Raw genomic sequence first — 18,569 nt, 5'->3', positions numbered from 1 at the left:
GAGATCTTTAAAGAAATATTTCTTTCTCTCTGGTTCTCTTCTCCTGATGTCCAAACAGCTGGAAAATTCATGAGCATGACCAATAGAAAATCTTCCTTTCTTTGCTTACTGAAAGCATAACTGTCTTACTTTTCTTATGTTTTTCTCACTTGTACAATAGGCTATCCACTGGGTGCATAGTCAATTGACTCAGCTCCAGATATTCCAAATACTGGCAGGGGTCACCGGCAATACTGGACTCGTGAGTTTTTCAAAAAAGGACAATACTTTCAGTGCAGCAATAAGACTCATCCTAAAATGTGACAATCTACTGGATGCACAATTGGCCCAGTCTTCTATGAATTCAATATAAAATAATGTGGATATATGACAAAGTTCTTGGTTTTCTTAAAGCATCTTTATGTGGCTTTAATTTTCACAGTGAGATAATCCCATGCTTTTCTATCGGGCGAGAAATGAAAGTCCTGATGAGAGTTGCCAGATTGACAGAGCAGAAAATACTTGATGGACATGTCATTCTTATCAAAACTAACAGCTTTGCAGCCAGGTTGGATTAATCCCATCAGCATGTCGTGATTTTCTGAACCTCCCAACCTGACTCCTGTCATTCTTGCTGATGGACATGGCACCCTCCCCACCACCCTCAACAGCAAAGGGGCAATAAGGGCTTCTGTGTACCAGGATGAGCTGGCCTTCAAACTTGCTCCAGGACATGTCTCATGGCAGGGTTTAACTCCATCAAAGCATATCAACAACATTCTCAGAGGTTTCTGCTGAGAAACAGAGGCTAAAAGCCAAGGAAACTATTTGAAGAGATGGTAGCGATTCCTTTTTCCTACTAAATTTCTAGCCAATGTCTAAAACCAGGGTGACGGCTGAAGTGCTGAGAGTAATAAACAGAACATCTTACCGATCCTTTTGGCTTACGAGAAAGAGGAAAGCACCAAGTCTTTGTGTACTTTAAATGAATATTAGCAGTTTTTATTAGGAAGAGAACAAACTTGTTCAGTTTCTTTTATAGTAAACATGTCTGGTGCGGTGGAGGGAAAGGAGGGAAAACAGCGCATGTTTTTTATACAGTCTGGTTGGATAGCTGGCAAGTGCACCTGTAGGGCATATGTGAATGTATAAACCCACACATGTTCACTTAAAAGGACACCATCAGCTTGCTTCAGAGCTTTTGTTTGCTCTTTAATCTGCATTATTTTAATACCCTCTTAGAAGCTTACAAACATTATTTATTTCCCTATTGATTTCCTTCTTCTCTTTCCCCTTGTCAAAGCCTTTCTGTGTGTGTTTATTTTGCTTTGCTTTGAGTGTAGATAAAATTAACACAGCTGGTCTTATTTAACAGCCCAAACAACTTCAATTTGTACCACACTTTCTCAGGCCGGTGCAAGTAAGGGTGAGAGCATGGGTGGACAGGGAGCTGAGTGGGCACGCTGTGGGGGCGTCACTTCATGGTACGTGCTTAGACTGGGCTTTGATGGGACACTAAGGCAACACAGTTCCTGGTTTGGTCGCCTGGGCCTGGGAGGGAGAAGAGACACATTGAAGAGGTTCAGTTCCTGTAAATGTGCGAGTAGCCACTTAACTGTCCCATATAGGGCAAAGTGGATGAACTTAAAAAACCACAGCGGGCTTTGTCCTACTCTGTGCAGCCAGATTAATGCCTCTCTGATGGTGCAAAAGGGTCCACTGTTAATGTAAGTAAGTGTGAGAACCTCTATTTTCAATTCTTACTGACCACTATTTTCAGTTCTTACCGTTGTTATAAGCATGGGTCTGTTTGCAATGATGCAAACCTCCATGAAGAGCCCCGGTGGCAGAGGCTACCCATCCTTGCCATCGCACTGGGGTGGTGCAGGTAGCAGACCCACCAGGAGGAGCGGCCTGGTGGGGGACACTTAGTGAGAGACCCCTTCTCCTTGCCCTCTCTGTATGTGGAGGGAGAAGGGTACAAAGAGGAGCTTCCCAGAAAAGCAGTGATGGTAGTGGGCTGTTCTGAGTACTGAGTTTTCCAGGTGAATTGAGGTGGGGAGACGGGAAAGAGTAGAGAAGCAGAAGAAGGGGACTTTCCTAGTCAATCCACTGTGCAATAGCTCTGCTGTGGGACCTCCAGCTACCCTGGGAGATTCAGCTGCGATCATTGCTCACTAAGCCATTGTCTTTAGGATCTGTTCCAAAACAGATTAGTTTAGCTGCTGACTCTCATTTTTAGATATTTGATCAAGTGAGGAGCCTAGAGGGAAAGCAACAGATGTTCAAGGATCAAATAATGTTTCTGTCTTCAGCCTTGCAGGCTTTGTCAAAATCTAACAATCCCTCTTTCAAGATGCACGTGGATGAAAGGATTTTGTGATTTCACCAAAGTCTCACTCACCAGGAAGGAGTATCACCTTTGACAGCTTGCTTGACACCAAATGAAAGCAAGCAGGACTGGCACTGTGTTGTTTTTTCGTCTTCTCTGATGGCATGGGGGGACCAGCTTGCAAACGAACCCTTGCAAGCAGAAAGTCCAAAAATGTCTTATTAAGTGAAGCACCAAGTTAAAACATACAAAATAAGCTGCTCAAGAGCTCTAAATCCAGTGTTGCACCCTTTCTTGAGAATTCGCAGGATTGCTGTCCTTTGGAATGTGACTCTCCAAAGGCTGCCAAAGAAAATCAGAATCTCATCTCAGCAATAGCAGTGGTACAAAAGCAGTATGAAATAACAGGTTGAAAAGAGAAATTCACACCCAGCCCATTACTGGATTAAGTGCTTTATGTTCCCATACAGTGTTCAGCTATTCTCCAGTACTTATAGTGTCAAAGGAACATAATACACCAAAGCGAGGAAAACACTCTAAAAAGCCAGGATGAAAAGCCACCCTCACACAGAGGTCAGATGTGGCTACTTCTGCTCTGAGCAGCTCTGGGCAGGGCTTTCCCAAATGGGTTGGTGGGAAGCCATTTTAGGGCTTCCTTCTGCCATCTTCTGCCTCTTTGTAGTAATGTGAGTTGGGGAGCAAACGCTTTGGCCTTTGGTCTGTGACAGTGGGATCTGGGCTTTTGCCCAAGGACAGAATAACTGATTGCGGTCATACACCAGGAAATAATTGAAAATAACTTGTTTATAATAGTAATTATGCTTTATTGGAGGGTAACACTAAACGGGCACCTCCCAAAGAGGACTGAGTTGTATGTGTGGGGAGTTCTATGTCCCTTCTGGACGGGGTCCCACTCTGCTTTTGCCACTGATGAATTTAGTCTTAGCCAAGCAGCTGTCTAGATATGCTTGCCACCACCTCAGTACACGTTAGTCGCTGCCATTGCTGGGGCAGGTATGAATATTTGAAAATATTTTGCATACGTAAATGTGGTTTCATTTCCTTCCAGCTGTGCCAATCCACTGTGACATGAGCTATCTCACACCATCCAGGATTTGCATTGGCATTCTGCTGCTTTTGTTTTCATACCAGCTAATAAGTAAGGTTTTCAGCTTTTGAGAAAACCTCAGCTACAAGCTATATATACACATATATTCTGTGAGGCGTTTGCTGTTGGCATTTAAACGATGACAGCGACAGCTACCAATTTATGTTCCTGCTATTTGAGTTTAAGCTACAGTACTACCTGAGAAGGTGGAAGCAGTTCAGCTATTTTCTACTTTTTCCCAAGAAGAGGATTTATAGTTTCTTATGTGTTTTTCTTCATCTCATTTTGGATGTGTCTCTCTCTTGTCGCTACAAACGTTATCCCAGAAATATAAGATTAAACCAGTGGTTGCCTCATTCACCTCTGACTTGCACTTACAGATGCAGAAGTCCCTTTCCTGCCAATTTCTATGAACAACTGCATTTAAAAGCTCCTGTGATGACTCTGCTGGCAAAATGCTGCTTTTTGTTTCCCTTCTTTTGGTACATTTTTGTCCCTGAATGAAATAATTAATACTTTCTGTTCTGCTTTCTCTTACCTTCTACTTGTCTTTGTTTCATTTCTGACTGTGTAAATTTGTTTGGAACACAAAGGTCTTTCTCTTTGCTCTTTCTAACAATGTTGTGTACTACATTTTGTGAATGATTGTGACTTTTATAGAGCACAGCCTATTTGTGTGTGCAATTTTGCAGCGCTAAGGTTTTCAATAAAATTCCTCTTACCACAAAGTTTAGTTAAGTAAAAAATTGACTTTTTTTTCCCAGCTCTGCTTGGGGTTACTTTTATGCGTTGTTAAGCATATCTAATTAACTTTGGCACAATAATTTTGTCATAAAAGTGGAAACAATACAAGCTAAGTAATCCTTGTCTAAGAACTCAAAATGCAGAGAATGTTGGGGTTTTTGTGGTTGTGCTGTAATTTATTTTAACAGAAAACAGTTTACCCCATCGAATTTTTTGGGTATTCTTAACCTGTAAGGTTTGTTTCCTTACTTATGAATAAAAATAGTCACTACATCAATTATTTGCTATTTTGGTGTGGTTAGGGGGAGTCTCTGTGCAATCCTGAACAAGAAGCAGGTTTTAATGTGCCTGGTTGCCCAAGCAGCCCCTGGGGCAATGAACCTTTCCAGGTCATGCTCTGGGCACAGAGCTGGTCACTGGGGGTTCATCAGGAGACTTTAGGGGCCAAATTCTAAACTAACGTAAAGACTGCTGCCAGCAAAAGAAAGATGTTATTTACACACCAAGGAATAAGAAATAATCAACAGACAAAAAGCCTGCAAGAAATTAATTAAAATGTGGGCAAGATGTAAAGCATTATGACAAACTTATACCTAGTTTACAATTTCTGGGAAAATATTATCTTACTAAAACTTGCTAAAATGCACTGTACCCATTGCACCCTCATAAAGAAGCTGGACACATGCTGAAAAAAGAGGGAGACATTAGTAGAAGCACATTTTGTTTGCCTCAGTGTTCCTTTTCCTTCCTGTTTCTTCAGCAAATGCATGGGTTACAGCACACACCATGTTTTGCCTTAATGAGGAATGTACCAGGCACCAACAGTTACACATCATCACACATACCTTCTTATCACCTCTCAAGGTGTGTTTGTAGATAACATGTAAAGTAATTGTGAGTGAAGTCTCCATGGGTTACACATACCAGTTACTGTTATCTATGAAAATTATTTATTAACAGAACAAGGGAGGAGAAAGGCTGGGAGACGTTTCAAAGTAGGGTTTCCTTTGGTTAACCTCAGGTTACGTGACTCACAAACTGAGGGGTGCGAATGTGTATTTAAAGCTTTGTTATATTGCCTCAACTATGAAGAAGTTCAGGAGCATTTTAATTTGTCTGTCTCTGATCTCTGTTGTTAACAGTTTACTCTTCAGCATTGCCTCTGTATGATCCCTGTCTTTCTTGATTTCCCTTGCTTTAAGTAGCCCACAGTAGTCTTCCTTCCCCTGATTTACATGGTGTTTTCTTTGTGATTGATCCTCTAGCCTTATTTCTGTTTTCCTGTTGTCTCCCCTGCTCCTGACACTGTAGCAGAGCATTTGGTTTGGAGAAGAGTCAAGGTTGCAAAACCATCCTTCGAGTGCTGAGGTATCCCAGCAGTCAGGGTCGCTGTTGCTTGGCCATGCCCCAAAAGACTTTTCTATAAGCAGAGCTGATGCCAGAGTAGTTGTGTCAAGTTGGTGGATATAGAGGATTCCTCTGCACATGGAGGATACTTTGTTTCACTATTTAACTACTTTTGAATTTTCCATGAAAGCTACAATGGTGCCCAAAGAAGCCTAATACGATTAAGTATCCAGCCCGATGATCTCACATCCTTTGCAGCAGTTGAAGACTCATAAACACATTTTATGCCTGTATTGGTATGTTGTCATAATTTGGGAGACACATTGCCTGGAAACACAATAGTTGGTTATGAAAGTCTACTTTGATGCTGAGAGATCTCAGCCAGATGTTACATTCCAGTAATCAAAATTAAGTTACCGCAGGAACAAATAGGAAGTAGTGAAAGGCTAACTTTATATAGCTCTGTGTTTTTCTCTTTCTTAAAAACAGGGACTACTCAGAGACAATGATGAGGAGATTACTAGGAGAATAAATCCAAAGAACTGTAGAATTATTAGAGCTAGTCAGGGAAAACACTTCATATTATGCATTATCTTAGAATGTATATCTGACTAGAGCTGTACATGCACTAAGTATATCAGAGCTCCAAGAAAAGATCAATAGACTGTAGAATCAACTGGCACAGGAGTAGAGATGGATATAGAAAATATGGTAGAGAAAAGGCTGCACAGAAAACTTAGAATTTGCAGATATCTGCTGCACAAGGCAATCTCAAGGCTGTTCTAGATAAGTTGACCCAGGGAAGTATGTCTGTAAGACAGACTTCACGGGCCGTCACAAAAGACAGGAGGAAGAATGGAAATGTCTGGTAGCCACAGTGTGAGGAAAAATACACAGAAAATCTTCTCTGAAAAAGGGATGTAGGAGGAGACTCGGGGTGGGGGAGGGAGTGCAGACAATCTTTTTAAAAATAAAGGAAGATTCACCCACCTATTTGAAAAGCAAGATCCTTGCTGGAACAAATTGAAAATCAGTGTGGTGGGCAGGGGTGAATATTTAAAGGTGGAAGCTCAGGGATCTTCTAGTTCTCGTATATATTTAATGGCTGCTCTAAAGCAATATGCATAAACACCTATGGTAATTGAATCCTAAAACTGATTTGTGGCTAGTTTATTGTCCTGTTGACTAAATAGTAATACAGAACTAACCTTATTTCCCTACTTGTCACATGGATTCTGCTTGCTTATCTTCACAGGGCACTATCTTCATGAGAAGTAGATTATGTTTGCACACCCTGCCTTCTCCACAATGCACTGTCCCCCAATAGTGGGGATTCTTCCCTCTCATTCAAGGCTGAGATTTGCTTATACCCTAAGTATACTGCCTCTCAGGAAAGTATTTCAGATAATACTCAGAAAATCATTATCACTGGCTATATCTCGAAAGACATGAAATATGCTTGATAGGACAACCTCTACTGCAGAAAATGGAAATGCAGAAGATCTTCTCTATCCTGTGTCTGTAAACCATGTGATGGATTGCCACATAGAGGGTTATTTATTAAACCAGCGAAGGTGAAAATCAAGAGAAGTCCTCTATGGTAGATAAGGAGATGCTTAAAATACAGATGTCACCAGGGAGTGTTGAAAGGGAGGATGCTGGTATCAAAGTAATTTAGTTTATAGAGAACAGAACAGGAGCAGCAAATGAGCAGAGTTGGGAGCAGCATTTTTGTTTGTTTGGTTTTTTTTTAACATTTTCGCTGTATCACTGTAACCTGAAAAATGGAGGAGGACTGGTGGGAAATGCCAGAGACACAAAGGTTTGAGAGACGATCAAGTTACGAGTGATCATGATACACATAAAAACTGAATGGCTTGAGGACTGGGGGACTGGAATGAGATAGATTTCTGCAAAACATGTCAAGTATTTACCTTGAAAGGGGATAAGAAAAAAATCTTATCAGAAAATAATCAGGTAAATACAACTGAGGGTGGGAACATTGGCATGTTATTTACCAGTATAAATCTGCATTACTGGTGTGATACAGCCAGGAAAGACAAATATGGATGGGAGATCAATTACCTGTAGAACGAGGAATGGTTATTTTCTCGACCTCACCTGGATCTCTGTGTCCTAAGTGGGGGTCCTTTATTCAGGAAAGATAAAGTCAGATGGAAACAGGTACAGAGAAACATGTTTAGCTTCACCAGGGGAATGGCAAGCATCTTGTGAGGAAAAACTAGAAGAATGTGGCATCTTTTCAGCAAAGCAGTATTTGAGTTCATGAAGGTGTTACAGAAAGAAAATAATGTTTTAAGCCAAAAGACGGAGTTGTCAGAAAAGATGGAATTGAACTGTATAAATGTAAACTGGCCATGTGCAGTTCAGAATGGAAATTAGAAGAACTTCTTTCCTAACCAGTATAGCAACGGGACTAGAGGAAGTGAAAAAAATAAACTGCTAAAATGGAAGTTGATAAAAAAGATATGATGTCTGCAATAATGAGAGACTGGTTTATGTGACTCAGGAGTACTTGCTGAGCTGAAAGGCCAGTTTCTTAAATTAGATGTATTTTTATAGTTCATAAAATCATCATACCTATGGCACTGAAGCACTGTCTAGCTAAATGAGATCGGATTCACATGTTCAGGTGAGGAGAGAGCATTAAGATCATCTATTCTGAACTCTAATGCAATGCAGCCCATAGAAACCCACTCATACATTTTTGCTCCAGGCTCAATGCATCTCTTTGATCTATAGCATGTCTTTTCAGAAAGGTATTCAGATTTAATTTAAGTGCTTCAAGTGAAGTAGAATCTACCACATTTAACAGCAACATCTATTGAAACTGCAATGCAGATGGGGCTTGAGAGAACAGCTTTTGACCTTAGTGATTTTTTTTTTTTCTTTTTTTGCCATCGTTGACAGGCTTTATGAGGAAATACATCAGACGGATCATTGTGGAATATATTAAACTTCCTACATCTATTCTGATCTGATGAATTCCTTCTCAACAGTCTCAGGAGGAGTTAATGGCCTGTGGTATGTTCTTTCTGCCATCAAGCCCAATGATGAAATCAGCGAAGTTATTCCCATTTACACCGGGTGAGAATCTGATCCTTTACACATATGATTAACAGACTTCGTAGTATTAGTAAATATTTTCTAAGTAATCCAATAAACTGGAAAATAGCTATATATCTTACCTCTGGGTAAAGCCGGCTGACTTTGTTTTATGGTATGCTGTGTGTAGTGCATGACATTAAGTTTCTTATACAGATAGAAAGCTCTTAGGGTAGTATCTATTTCCTTTAATATTAATTTCCTAGATCTGGCACATAATCTCAGCCAATCCTTTAAGTTCTCTCTGTAATTAGAAAAGAGAGAAAAATTTTTGTCGACAGTAAGCCACCTCACCTGTTTTATATACTTGGGATAGATCTCCTTCAGGTTAGAAAACTAACTTAAATTACAGACTTACCTTTTAAGTGACTGCAATGAAGTGAAAGGAATCCTATTTATAAAGTCTGGAAGAGAAACATCCTCCTGACAGGGAATTCTGGGTGTCTGTCAAAGAGTAAATTTGGAGTAGTGCAGTGGCAGGACTAAATAAACCAAAATACCAGTACTTAGATGCAAACAGAGGTCTGATTTCTATGTGATGGGGAGAAAGAACAGGAGAGGAAGCCATTCAGATGTGAGAATAAATATAACTCCTCATAAAGAGCTGTGAGCCATAGAAAACAAGCATGGAGCTGAACTCAAACACAGCTAAACAGTGATTTGATTCAAAGTTATTCTTCTCTTGCGACATTTTTGTTTGGTTGTAGTAGCTTTTCATTGGCATCTCTTCCAGACATCTCAGGCACCCTGAAGCGCAGTCCTGTACAACCAGCACTGTGTATCCCAGAGGATTCTCCTACCATGTATGATATCTTTTGATAACAAGCTTATTGTTTGCAGCACTGTGGTTATGCCTTTTTTTTAGCACCCAAAGACTCTTTCACAAGCGAAGTGCGAAGGTGTCAGACTTTGAACTAAATCTCAGACTATTCAAAATCCTTTCCCAAATGACTCTTTTTATGTATAGTCAGCATAGTGTTAAGCATGTCTTTTATAAGGATAGCTTGAATATGTTTAATCTGTACTATGGCACTACGAAAAGAAAGACAGTATGTCTGAACTCTTAGCTGGGGCAGTCAGCCCAGCCATCTGGAGGTCAAGTATTTTTAGAGGTCTGACTTGGATTAGAGCGTGACCCCCCATGCGCATGAATCATCACAAGGATTAATGAAGTGTATAAAGTGTATGTGCTTGTTAATCTCATCTATGGACATGACAAAGGAAGAAATTCTTCACTTTGCTGCATTAAATGGTTTAGCAAAGGGAAGACACAAAGCCTAACCATATGCTGACAGGGAGCCTACATCTTAATGGAAAAGTGTCTTTTATTATCTTAACAGTTAAGAACGATAGCAATTGTGCTTAAAGCTGGCATGACATGAAAATGATCCTGTTTCACTTTTAGTTGTGAAGTTTTCACTCTTCTTCCTTTTGGCTTTCCCACCTGTGTTTTAGACGTTATCCATTATATAGATTCTATTTTAAATTAAGACTAGAGTTTCATCATTTGCATTGATTTTAGTTCACACTTCCTGCAAGTTCCACTGGTTTGTACCATGGATATAAACATGATTGCTCAAGTTTTTGGCTTTGGCTTGGCCTAATACTTCTACAGGGGCAAGTATTTCTCGCAGCAACTCTGATAACATAAAATAGGATGTTTACTAGCATAACTTTGGCTTGAATTGTTGCATTAATTCTTTAACTGTATGGTTAACACGGGCCTCTGCCATTCCAGCTGTCCACCCAGGGAAGATACTCTGAGGCAGGGTGGTTCCATAGAGGTTGTCTTCCTTGGCCCTGCAAGGGGGGCTTTTGAAGTTTCAGAGTCAGCTCTAAGACTAACTGTCTTTGTAATCCTTCATGGACAGTGGCAATCAGAGGGTTGTCTTCTGAAGATCATCACTCCTGTTATGGTACACAGAGTGAGTCAAGGGGATCAGAGGAAAAGTGCAGAAGCACATCATGGTTTCCAAAAGGCTGAGCTGGTCTCTAAGAACTTCTGTAGATACAAAAGCCCTGGGTTTGTTCCACTGTGCATCTTTCTTTCTTTCTAGGTCAGTGAAGGAGGCTTTTGGACATTTCTTGTAGCATTGAGGAGAATCATCTTTATACAACACCCAAGAGTATCCCAGCTCCATGTGCTTGTCTGTTAGCGGGGAGGTAATCCCAGAAAACTTGTGAAAGCTGAAAAAAGGGGAACTATTTTTACAGTAGTGGTTAACATTTGGAGCTTATTGCTGGATGGTACTAAGATTCCTCTGAAAGCAGCTCAGCACTCTCAGCTCTGATGGCACTCTTGAGAGGCTGACAGTCCCTCGGCACGGGCTTCTTAGCTTTTCTGAGGACTGGGCTCTTTACAGCATCTTTCTTCAATGGCTTCAGTAGGAAATTAGTTTTTAGTACAAATGTGAATTGCATATGTGCAAGTTGCAAATCTGGATCATTGCCAGTAGGTAAAGTCGCTAACTCTGCTATTTAGTAGTTACTACAAAGTTTTCAGTAATACTCTTCAGTTCTTTTTCCTGTCCTTTCAGCTACAGAAAAAAAAAAAAAAATTTGGAAAGAAAAGAGCCTTTTTATGTATAGAGGGGATAGATGAATAGCACTTGCGGGACAAAGATGAGTGGGAATGAAAATGTGAATTTTTTCAGCAAATGTTTATAGTCTGCAAATGATAGCATTTTCATATTCAAGCTTTGTAAAAAAAAACCAGCACTCGGGCAGAAATGAAAGGTTTGTGTGTGAGGGGATTAAACTAAAAAAGCACTGCAACTCTCTGAATCAGAAAAGACCCCAGTGTCCACAGAGCGCTGCAGAGCAGCAAAGTTTAATGTCAGCAGGATTGTGAAGGTCAGTGAGCAGATGAGAGTTGATGGAAACTCCTCTCTGGACTGTGAAAAGACTACACACATCTGGTAGAACAGTCCCAGAGGATCTCTGAGTTTCAGGGGGGTTGTGAAGTCTGTAGCTCACTTGCTGTGTAGTGTTATTTTGATGGCGTAACTGTCTACAGCAACCATAGAAAAATAAAGAAGCTCCCATTCAGCTTTCAGAGCACAAATGTTTTACTCTGAATGAGACTTAAGGAATTAATAATGTTGAAAGCTAAAGCTTGCTTACTTATATATGATTTGTAATTTTTGTATGTGTTTACTTACTTTGCCAAACAGAGGTATGGCTCAGTGAAAGTGGGGATTGAGTGTCATGTTATCCTGAAATAGAAGAAATACACTTGTCAAAATAAGTATAAAATATGCCTTTTTGGAGGAAAATTTCATGACAGATGTTATGTGCTTCCCATGTACTAATTCTAAACATAACTGGTGACCACATTGCCTGCCTGCCTGTATTATGTAGAGTTTTCATATAAGGCATTAAGAAAGCATCTTTATGGGGAATAATATAATTATAGTTACATAACTGACATCCATAAGACAACAGAATAACCTAGTTTTCATTTTCTAATGTATAATTTTTGGCTCACAAAATAACTGTGTACCTGTCTGGGCCTCATGTCTTTTGGGACACTGCCCACCCACAGCTGGAGGGCACCAGGGAAAATTCAGAGAAAAAGTGTCACGTTTTTCTGTCAGGTTTATTCTTTTTCCTTTGGAAAAATTAGGGCAGGGAAGAAGGTTAGATATATAATTTCTAATCTGTACCGACAGTGATTTGCCTTATAAACTTATTCTGATTTAGATGGGCATAAACAAAATCAGAATCAAGTTCCTGATGTTTAGACCTGGATAAGAAATATGCATGTTCTTTTCCAGGAGAAACACTCCAAGATCAGCTTCTCTCTGCTTGAAAAAGAAGGTGATATTCTAAAGATACATCTGAAGCCTTTTGATTCTTCATTGAAAAAGGCTGTTCTGTATATTTTTAAGGCATCTTTCTTCACAGTGATCTGTATTTTACAGCATAGACAGTTTCAAGACATGCTGAAAATGTCAGGGGTCAAAAATACCACCTCTTATGTTAGTAACAGTTACCATACATTGAGCCCTGCCTAAGAAATATGATCCTACGAGAATCATATTCACTATGGGTTTTTTAGCAAGCATTTTTTAATGAAGTTAAGCTTAATATTATACTTACAGGCTAGATAGTGAAACCCTTACTGACAGTGATTAACATGTTAATCCATGATGAGTTCATTTTGAAACCAAAAAAATATTTTAAACCTGAAGACAGATATTTTAAATGAATCCTGACCAGGCACTGGGAAATAGGAAATCCCTGACATAAGCCCTGACATAAAAGAACAGCTTAGTTCATGGAGTACATAAATGAGCAAAAAGGATGTAAAACAGCCAAGAAGGCGAGCAGTAAATGAAAAGGTCTGGGGAGGCAGAGAAGGTGAAAAGAGAAAAATGTGGATTAGGTATGTGAGTTTATTCGTACTTAAGGACTTATTTTAATACAAGCCAAATATCAATGAAAGCTTGAAAATATGTATTTCAAAGAGTTTTCAGATGAAAGGCTTAGAAGAAAGATGGTACTATATGGGAAGAGGAGGCTGCACCCTTTGGGAGGGAGAGCGGATCACAGGCAGACCTGCTGCATGAGGTTTGTTTTCTGCTGTAAGCGTTGTTGCTTTGGGGCAAGTGAGAGTGTTCGAGACACTCGACCTTGCAAAAGCAGGAACATATGAGTGATGTTGGCTCCAGGCCATGGACTGCCTGGATAGGAGCTCAGCACAGAGCTGGCTGGGGATTTTCTGATGAAACTCTTTTGTCAGAACAGGAACCTTTTGTGGAGATGTATCCCCATCTAAACTCTCTCTCCAGGGACAAGATTTCCAGTGCTAAAATGAAAAGTGCAATCAGAGAGAGGACATAAGGCACCTTTGACCAACAGCCCAAGGGCCAACACACTCACCTGGGCCACAGGAGTCCCCCTCCATGTGCCTGTTCTGGGACAAGGGGTATTATAGAATCATAGAATGTCCTGAGTTGGAAGGGACCCACAAGGATCATTGAGTCCATCTCATATCCCTGCATATGACAATCCCACAGTTCACACCATGTGTCTGAGGGCTTGTCCAGTCTCTTCTTGAGCACTGCCAGGCTTGGGGCCGTGACACCTGCCAGGGGAGCCTGTTCCAGTGCTCCATCACCCTCTGGGGGAAGAACCATTTCCTAATACATATACACTCACACTGCCTTTCTCCAGGCCTTGAGATGAGGGGAAAGCACCAGGTTAACCCAGCTATACAATTCCTAGCCTGGAGCTGAGATTGACATGGGACACAGTAGGATTTACATGCTCCTGAGTTTATAGACTCAGATGGTTGGGACATCTAGGTTTGTTTTGACAGTCAGGCCACTGCCACTTTGGAGCTGGGTTACTCACTAGCTCAGGTGCTAGGCTGTATCTTTCGTGTGAAGAGTTTACATTTTTGTTGGCTAGAGTGCAGAGGAACACAGTCATCATGGAAGAAGGGTTTACATTATTAATGCCTACAAACATCTATTATTTCAAAGTGAAGGTAAAAGTCCTAACAGGCAAGAAATCAGTTCCTGGTATGACACTAACAGTTGACCAGTTCACTTATTTAGCCCACAGGAAACTGAGAGGCTCCAGATCCTGCTCTGAAGCACAACTTGGTCATCCTTATATCAGTTCAGGGTCTGATAGGAGGGAGGAAAAGAAAGAAGAGAAGCCAGTAGCGATATTTGGCACTGAGGGATCACACTTGACTGCTTTTTGAGTGGATTTTGGCTTTCTCTGAGGTGGAAATGGGGCGGTGCTGGGGTCAGTGCGCTGCTGAGCTGCAGCACCTCAGTGCTTCTGAGAGACTGGGCTTGCTGCTGTGGGCTGCACACCATGCTAAAGCAGCTACCCAGCTTTGGGCTGAGCCAGGGAAAAGCCAACTCATGGCAAAAACTGTGCAGACATGCCCACAGTATTAAATACTACTAAACACTATGGCCAGTTCCTAATTTCCTTTTTGTTTTGTTTTGTTTTGTCTACTTTTTGCATCACTCTAACAGAGTAAAGAAGTCTTAAAGGGGAAAGAAACATGTTCTTCCTTCCTTTTGAGCACTGTGAGAGCAGAAAGGGTCTTCTGTGAAACTGTAATGCTGACCCTCTGGGGAGGTTCTTGGGTGGAATCCATCTCATATGGCTTCAGTTTCTTGGGTACACTTTTTGGCAGGTGGAAAGAAACAGGCAGCTTAAGGGCACAGTTCACCAGGTCTGTTTTCATGCTTGTGTTAGGATAAGCTAAATCACTCCCTAGCAGTCCCAATTCCTCTGCACAAGCTATCGAAGTACCCTAGACAGCTGACCTGGCCAACCGTATACATGCACAACCTTGGTTGAAAATACTCTGGTTCCTTTTCAGGTGGACAATTGCAGGATCAGCCTTGGACTCGATCATTGCTATCTAAGCCATGTGCAGCATAGAAGTTTGCAAAAAGATTATCTGTTTATAGTACTGTCAATCACAAGCCAGCTGCCCAAAATCATGAACATGGTGTAAAGAGTCGTGTGATTAAATACAATACTGCCGTCTTCTTTCTTCTAATTTTTATTCAGCCTTTGGAGTTCTCAGGTACAGTTTTGTCATGCTTTCAGCTCTTACCCCTCATCTCAAGGCCTAAATGAAAGAATATTTTAAAATAAGGGAAAGGAATCTTGAAATCGTTGGATCTGGGAGCTGAATATAAACTCAGAATCCATGTCAGTACCACATATATTCCAACACAAAATAATTCTCCATAAATAAGATCTGTTAGGACACTGTAGCATTTTGCTAAGAGACTATGGGACTATGCTGCAGTTTTGCAACTGAAGTATTGCCAGCTATTATGGTATTGCAGTAATATCTATTTAATAAGGTTTAACCCAAAACATGAGGTATAGTGGAATGACTGCAATCTCAATCAGACCTAGTGCTGCAAATATCTTCAAGGACAAAAACAGACACTCCCATTTCCCACTGGTTTAAAGGTGTTTGTCCTACTGTTTGGACTGCAAACATGTCTTCTTCAGGCTGCATTCCCCATTTAGATGAGTGCCAAAATGCTGTCAAGGCTGATGGTACACAGCATTTGTTTCACCTGACATCATGAGTGAGCAACTTCTTGTGAAAGCATGAAAAAAGCTCTTACATTTTACACTATTGTTTAGCCAGGAATTTAATCAGGAAATGCAGAAAGTTATATGGAGTAGAGACCTCAGGGCAACAGGTGAGCTTGCAAAAGGTGAAGTGTCCCTTTGTCTGAAGGATAAATACTGTGACAACTTCAGATCTGTCTCTGCACAGCTTGTATTGGCTGTCCCTACTGATTCAGCAGATCTAGAGACCTCTCTTTGAGGCTGCAAGCTCCACACTGAATGTAGTTCTCACCTGTCTTTTCTGTTGTGTCTCTATCACTGATCTGAACTGAAATTCCTATGACAAACAAACCCTTATTTTACCCTATCCACATCCCACTGTTCAAAGAACTTGCTGCTACCCAGGACAAACCAGTTTTTCAAGTCCAGACCTGAACGTATGACTGGCTACACACCGTGAATCATCTGATATGGGGCTTTGGTCACAGCACCTCACAAGGGGAAATGATGGATGTAAAAAAACAAAACAAAACAAAACAAACTTAAAGTCAAGAGAGATTCACAGGAAAATGAAGATAAAAGCATTATAAAACCAACTGTAGCTGCTTGGGACGTGTCAAAGGGGACATGTTTTACTCCAGTTTCATTACAGGTGTACTGGCAATCTTTTTCTGCCACAATAAGCTGCTTCCTCTCTAGTTTCTTGTGTGACACAGCAGGCAAAGTCACCATGTTGTCATTGCTCCTCTGTCGTAATGGGGAGCCGTGTGTGTTGTGTCAGAGACTCCCACCCTGTGCTGCACCCAGGCTGTGCACTGATAATCCTCCTTTCTGTAAGGAGGAGAAGAAAGGGAACAGGGTTTTACAATTTCCTTACTGGAAAAAGCTTTTGAAGAGTTCGTGGTACAGGCTTTGTTATTGGTAGGGTATAACTAATCATCTAAACTGTTTGGGGGGGGGGTAATGGGAGCAATTTCGTGTGCAGCCAAATAGTCACAAAATTTCTCATGCCATTGCTGTCATTTATGAGCCTCTGCAATTATCTGCATAACCTTCATACTTGTAGGTACAACTGCAAATGAAATCTGTGCCATAATTGTGGCTTTCCCCTTCTCCAAGACATATAAAAAACACTGTATAGCCAGGAAATAAGAAATCATGTACTCATCCAGAAGATTTAATATGAAAATCTGTCACTCTATGAAAACTGCTCTTTTGCTTTTAATATTAGTTGACATATTTTTACTTTGGATACCATTAAATATAGATATGAAACATATAGGAATTGTAGTAAATTCAGATACTGAGTTTCTTTTCAGCAGCCATATTTAGCGTGTTGGAAACCTACTAGGAAATGTATTTAAACTTGACATTATTTTCCATTTGTCGTCATAGGAAAGTAGCATCTATCAGGCCATAGGAAAGTCCTTTTTTGCTTTTCCAAAGAGATCAGCAAACATATAAAATGCAGGTAGATTCTTCAAGGTCTAGGAAGAACAGGGATCTTATCAGAATTTGCTTGTAGTTAATATTCAACAGACATATTAAAAAAAAATCCCAGAAGTTCTGGCAAATTTCTTCAACATACACAGCCAGAAGTATAAAACTGTAATGAAAACAGGTTTCAGATCTAAATCATATCTATCTTCAGCTGTTTAAATTTCCTAGACTGAATAAGAAACTCAGCTGTGCTGGTCTTGCACCTGCCAAGGATGGAGACTGGGGAAGGGTCCAGATATGCTGTGGAATCCCCTGCCCATGGAGAGGTCTGGGGTCCACCAACAGCCTGGGACTGTATCCACTCTGGGAGTCACTCCAGGGCATGGTTGTCACAGACTCACCGCTCCCCAAAACCCAAGAGTGCTGTGAAGGGAAGCAGGAAGGCCAAAGGTTCTTGCACACCAACATTTTTCGAAGGACCTGTGTGTGCATGCCCACATTTACTTCCTATATTATTACTGCTCTAGCACTGTTTTCATCTGACATCTCTGACTGAATGCCTGGGCTTAAGCATCTCAAAGACAACAGTGCTACAGCTTAAATCTTCTTTGATGAGAATCATCTACTGTGTGTAAAGACTTAGAGCTGTGTAGTTTTTGGTACAAAATGTTGTGTTTGGACTCTTCTTATAACAGACTTAATATACTGTGATTGCATGGGCTGATTGCGGAGTTATCTCTTCAAATTCTGTGTCATCGGTGATTCTTTTATTACTCTTCATGGCTTTTTTCATGCAATTTTAAATGGCCCTTTAAACTTTTCCCATGATTCATCTGTGGCTATGGCATTCCTCCATAAAGACACCCACATTTCTCAACTTACTTATTTGTTGAGTGCTTTAGATCTAAACCATACCACAGAGTTGTTTCTCCCAGTCCTTACAAAATCTGTATTTCATGAGTGCAATTATTTTTAGGAACATTCTCAGATTCAGGGTGGATATTGTGAAATAAACTAGTCAAACAGCCAATCTCCTAGAGTTAGAAAAATGAGTGTTACTGCAGAAAGGAGCTCAAAAAGTCCAAGGCAGGTATAGAGTCACTCATACAAATGGGAATGGTTGCATCTGCTTTTATATAATTAGTGAAAGCGAATGGAGAGATGACAGCATCACACGTTCGTTAAAAGCTGGTTTAGAGAGCAGCTAGAGGAAGTTGTTTTCAATGAAAAGTAATGGTTTTTTTCATGGATCCTACAAAAACCAGGCTCTAAATTACATCTTTTTGTCACCATCTACAGGTGTGTTACATAGTAACACTTTTTTCTTTTTTTTTTCTTTTTTTTTTTTTTTTTTTTTTTCCCAAATACAGAGAGCCGAATTAAAGAACGTGAACCGACAGTGAAGACTGAAAAATGGGCTTGGGC

Source organism: Patagioenas fasciata, chromosome 1 (assembly GCF_037038585.1).
Source record: "Patagioenas fasciata isolate bPatFas1 chromosome 1, bPatFas1.hap1, whole genome shotgun sequence".
NCBI lineage: Eukaryota > Metazoa > Chordata > Aves > Columbiformes > Columbidae > Patagioenas > Patagioenas fasciata.
Note: the sequence above shows the minus strand (reverse complement) of the source record.